We start from the raw sequence: 5534 nt of genomic DNA, 5'->3' as shown, positions 1-5534 counted from the left end.
CAACTCTTTAATGTATTAAAAATTATGTCAACACAAACCTAAGTATATGTACTTTTCTAAAATCCCAACCCCAGTAATTCCATTTTTATTCCACCCAGACATAAAAATATTCATCATCAGGGTATTTGCTCATAATTCTCTCTTTCCACCCTTGAAACTGTTTTTCTGTCCCATTTTCTTTATAGCATGCTGAATAATGCTGTAGCTTTGTGTGTAACTCCAAACGATACTCTGCTTGTTCCACAGGGTCCTCAATGTTGTCTCCAACCTGTGGTCTTCTTCTGGAAGTAGGTCTTGCATCTTCATTCTTAGTCGATGGTTTGGGTTCCTCTGGTTGGGGAGAAGTGGGGCCTTGTCATTCTCCTGTTGCAATTTGGGGAAACTCCTGTTCCAGATCCTCTGTTTGTGAGGCTGGTTCTGCAGCAGTTTCCTTATCAGCATGTTTGTGTTCCATTGGGGTCTCAGTTCGCTCCAGCCGTCCTTCAAACGTCAGCTGTTGTGATTTCTCCTGTTTGTTTCCAGACGGAATTTGGTTCAGATAATACTTCATGTTGGAAGCCAGAAGCTGTGCTCCAGGTTGATTCAGAGTCAGTCCATCAGACTTGAACAGATGTTTCCGTTCCTAGAAGAGATCAAAGTTGTCCACATATCTCACAGAGTGGTCAACACAGGACTTTTTCAAAAAAACCACTAAGAGCCAACAGTCTGCTAAACCTCTCAGCCCCACCTCAGGCTGTAGGAACGGGCCCACTGAGGAACACATCCATGTTAAGATTTTTAACTGCATTCAGCAGCAGAATAAAATCCTTCTTCAGGATTTCTGACTGTCGGTTCATCACTTCATCACTTCCTGTATGAACGATGAGGGTCTTCAGAGCTGGATACTCTGATGTGATTTCCAGAATCTTCTCTGTGAGGTCAGATATTTTATCAGCAAAACTGAGAACTTTGACTTTTTTCTTGTTCCAGAAGCCTCTGATCTCATTCACCATTTTATCTGTGATGATCAGCATTTCTTGATTCTTGAAAGTCTCTTTTTGGACTTGCTTTGGCTTTGAGCTGAATCTGGTCTCAATTCCCTCTCTGAGGTCAGGTAGGGAACTTTGTTCAGACTCACCAGTTTCTTCCAGTGGTGTGAATCTGTTTTGAAGAAACACTGCTCCATCTTCATTTCTCTTGCCGTTATCAGTTGTTTTGATTCCAGCCTGTCTCTGCTTTCTTCTCCTTGCTGGTGGAGAAAAAAAATTCTCTATAACTCTTGCCATTCGTTGTCATCTCAGAGCTGAATCCTTCCTGAGAGATTTTCTCTTCCAAACGATGAATCTTGAGCTCCAACACCGTAACCTTATGGAGAAGCTGGCAGAAATCCTCTTTGGAAAAGAAAAGGAGGCATCTTGAAGCTTTTGCTCACTCTCAATAGTTGATGTTATAAAATCTTCTCAGGTTCTACAACAGCCAAAAATAAAAATTCAATGTTCTTTTCTTATTCAAGATCATCCATCACAATCGTCACCAGCGTATCTCTGTTGTTAAAACAGTTTACCATAAAAAAGTTCTTTTCATCCAGCTGGAGTCACGGTCCTGAGCAGTTCTAACTCACTCATCAGTCCACCTGCAACGTGACCTTGGTCCGTCAATCTCCTAGTGGTCTCTGCGACAACGCCAACTGTTATGGATATATTTATTTAACGAAGACAGAAATGCGTGGTCCAAGAATGAAGGTACTCCGTGAGATGATCAGCTGAGTTTTATTGCAACAACAGGAAACACAGAGAACAACATCTGCCCCCCCCCTCCCCCCCACTCTCTGCCCTGTCTCTGTGCAACTGCCTTACGGAGATAGTTGAGGCCTTAAATATATACTGTATTGTTTAACAAACACTATTATGTAATCTTAGCAAGATTTCATCCTAGGTCAAGGAAAAACACAAAGATAAACACAAGTGATATCTAAGAATTATTGTTGTTAGCAAATCTTACTCTGACTTTAATCATTCTATCTGCAGATGAACAGCATGTCATGAAAACRTAGGTCATAAAGTATGTCATGAATTGCTGGCTTAAACCTAAAAGTATTAGTTCCACCATAATCACTTTTAGAAACGGAGCCACGACATCAAGAAAACACAGAATCTGAGTTTTCAGACAAATACACAATGTCTAAAAGTGTCTAAAAGTGTAAACACTCAATCTGTAACAATGACAGACATAAGTCAGCCCCTGTAGACGTTTACCTGCACACTGACCTTCAGAAATCAGTAAATTTCACATTACTCTCAATGACTGGAGTGGTGGGGAATAGCAGTGATGGAGATTGATGCTGAGTTTTTTAAAACTCAGTGAGATGTTCTTTATACACCTGGATGCATGCAGAAGGGTGGAAAAACTGTCATTTACAGACGATCTGTATAACTTGACATGTGGACAAATTGTGTTCAAGTTCCTTAACTTTCTAAACATGGTAATATTTCAGTGTCATCACTGACTAAYRAGAMGATCAAAACACAAATTAGTCAAATTAAAGGTAAAATTACAGGTGTTAGACAATGAAAGTGAAACCCCTGGTTTTGGACCATAACATCCTTTCAGACAGCTTCCTCTTGCGTCCACAGTTAATCCTGTTGGATGTGGTTGGTCTTTCTTGGTGGGATGCTGACATTACCCTGGATACTGTGGCTCTTGATACATCACAAAGACTTGCTGTCTTGGTCACAGATGCACCAGCAAGARGTGCACCAACAATTTGTCCTCTTTTGAACTCTGGTATGTCACCCATAATGTTGTGTGCATTGCAATATTTTGAGCCAAACTGTGCTCTGACCKTGCTAATTGAACCTTCACACTCTGCTCTTACTGGTGCAATGAGCAATTAATGAAGATTGACCACCAGGCTGGTCCAATTTAGCCATGAAACCTCCCACACTAAAATTACAGGTGTTTCAGTTTCACTGTCTAACCCCTGTATATTTTACACTTAAAGATTCAGCATTCCCTGATGCATATTGTCCATCACCTTTCATGTCAGAGTTTCAGACCAAGATCATTTTGTCGTGACAAATGAAGTTTTGGACAAACATCAGGATGCGAGACACTTCAGTGAACATGTAAGGCTGAACAATGAAGTTTTATGCCTTTATTGAACTGTCAACGATACAAAAACAAATGTTGCAGAAAAAGATTAAATACACTGAATAAAAATGTGAAAAATTAGAAGTTTTGTCTGTTTTAAAATAACACTATTCACCCTGATCCCTTTGAAGATCTTGAGAAAGTGTCTTCACTCCATCTTAAATACGTCCATCATGTCCACAGATTTAAAACGACACAGTTAGTGCTGGTTTAATGTGACACAAAGAAGAAATTACACGTAATAGTCAGTCATTTTCATCTTGTATTTACAGTTTAGAGTGTCTGCTTCGCCTCTTGTTTCCTGTTTCTGGTGTATTTTCAGTAGTACAGCGCCACCCACAGGCCTGGCATAGTAACTACAGTGTTTGGGTCATTTCCGTGTTTCTTTGTGGGTGAAAACATTTCTAGAAACGGTGTTGCCTTTAATTAAGAGTGTGCTTACAAAGACAGCTTTCTGTATAGATGAAGACTTACCGTCCTTCAGTTTTGTGGTCTTTTGGTTTATCGTGACATAAAGTAAAAGTTCCACTTCGGAGTCTGCTCACAAAATCAATTTAGGTCTTTCTCCTGTYTGCACCATCCTCATCTTTTCCTTCTTGCTGTGTTTACAGGTGGTTTAACTTTATGTGCATGCTTTGCATCTTGTTTCTTGTATCTGGTGTTTTGTGTGTGTCAGTGGTATGGTGCCACCCACAGGCCTGGCATAGGTACTACAGGGCTGTTTCCTTTGTTTCCATGTGGACAAAAACTTTTCTAGAAACAGTGCAGTGTTTACATGAAGATTTCCTAGAAACAAATGAAATAAATGCTTTTTCATGTGCAGAAATCTTAATAAATCTTGGTTCTGGTAACTGAACTGCATTAAAACTTGAGATCTTGTGTTTCCCTCTGAGTCCACACATCTAGTGCAGCAGTGGGATGAAACTGGACGTTAATGAAAATAACATTAATCCAGATTATTCCAACAATCATTAACCACGCAGGACTCCATTGTTTGTTCATGGCAGAAAGAATTAGCTGCAGTTTGTATTATAAACAGGCCAAAAAGCAAAGATAAATAAACCTTGATGTGAGTCTTTGTCTGCCTCTGTCTGTTTTCATGAACACAGTTTATTAATCCATATTTGTGTACCTAATTACAGCTGTTTGGCTTGTTGGAAAGTAATGGAGATTATTTAATGACCAGTAAAACTGCCCTACGTATAAAMCGGTAATGAGCTTAGCTTTATGCTTTCATTTTTAAGTGATATGCCAAGTCATCTGAGTAATGGGAAAATTAACTTCAAACTTTTTAATTGTGTTTCCTTTTTGTCGTTTCTTTTTTTTGTATTTATAGAGCCCCGGTGGGTCCGAGGTTGTGCTGAAAGAGTGTGATGCAGCCGAGCAGTAATGAATCAGTTCTCGTTGTGTGAATGGTCTGTCTCAGTGGGACTTTCCGGTACTTAAGGTGACCTTCTGCAGATAAAACCTCCATTTAATGTCCCTCCATCAAATGCTAGATTTGACTAAAGCATTAAAGACGCTTGCACCAGGAAGTAATTGAAGATATTTCCTCTGATCTGAAACTTCTCAGCTTTGAAATTCAGCCATACTTTTGTAGTTTTTAAAGCCTTCCGTACTTTGTAAAACCTTCTCCAGGACAGTGTCAGATCAAAATTTATAGAATCTATTTTAAAACTTAAATAAATGGCATGTTACCACAAGCCAACCATGAAACTTTTAGATACATTTATTATTTAAATTAACCTAAATGTGTTAACTGCAAAATATCTAATCAAATTTATTTAAAGTTTCAGGAAATAGTCAGCACGATTCAAMATGYCTGCTGCAGCCAGCTGACCTMAGAAAACACAACACACAGRATTTATTTAGCAAATGTGATGAGACTAACACCATAAACACCAGTTCCTAACACTGTTWTTAGCTGAGAACCACTGACAGCACATTTTATTACCCATAATTATTGTTCAAACTTCCCACTCACTGTTTCAGCCAATGCTGTTTGTCTGTTAGCAAAARARGTCYTGAATAAGATGATGTAATCACTGAACACACTGTACATCTACAGGTGATTAACTCTTAAAATGAGRCCATTTCAAGATGGCTGCCACAGTTAATCAYACTTACAACAGAAAAATGWCATTYGCTCAGTCGGTTTTAAAGGTAATGAAATAAAACTTGWTGTGGTAGTAGTTGAGAGTCTTTCACAACACAGACTGTGAGCGTTATGGCTAATACAGTATACAGTATCACATGAGATTTATATGGTTTGACCAAAAACAGCTACAAKTCTTTCATCATAAAATATGAGTCTAAAACTCTGGCATGGTGGAAGGCAGGCGATGCATTCCTTTAAGAAATGCCAGACCTTTCATTTGAAAATATATACATACATACATATATAT

Source organism: Austrofundulus limnaeus, unplaced genomic scaffold, assembly GCF_001266775.1.
Source record: "Austrofundulus limnaeus strain Quisiro unplaced genomic scaffold, Austrofundulus_limnaeus-1.0 Scaffold210, whole genome shotgun sequence".
Taxonomy (NCBI): domain Eukaryota; kingdom Metazoa; phylum Chordata; class Actinopteri; order Cyprinodontiformes; family Rivulidae; genus Austrofundulus; species Austrofundulus limnaeus.
Note: the sequence above shows the minus strand (reverse complement) of the source record.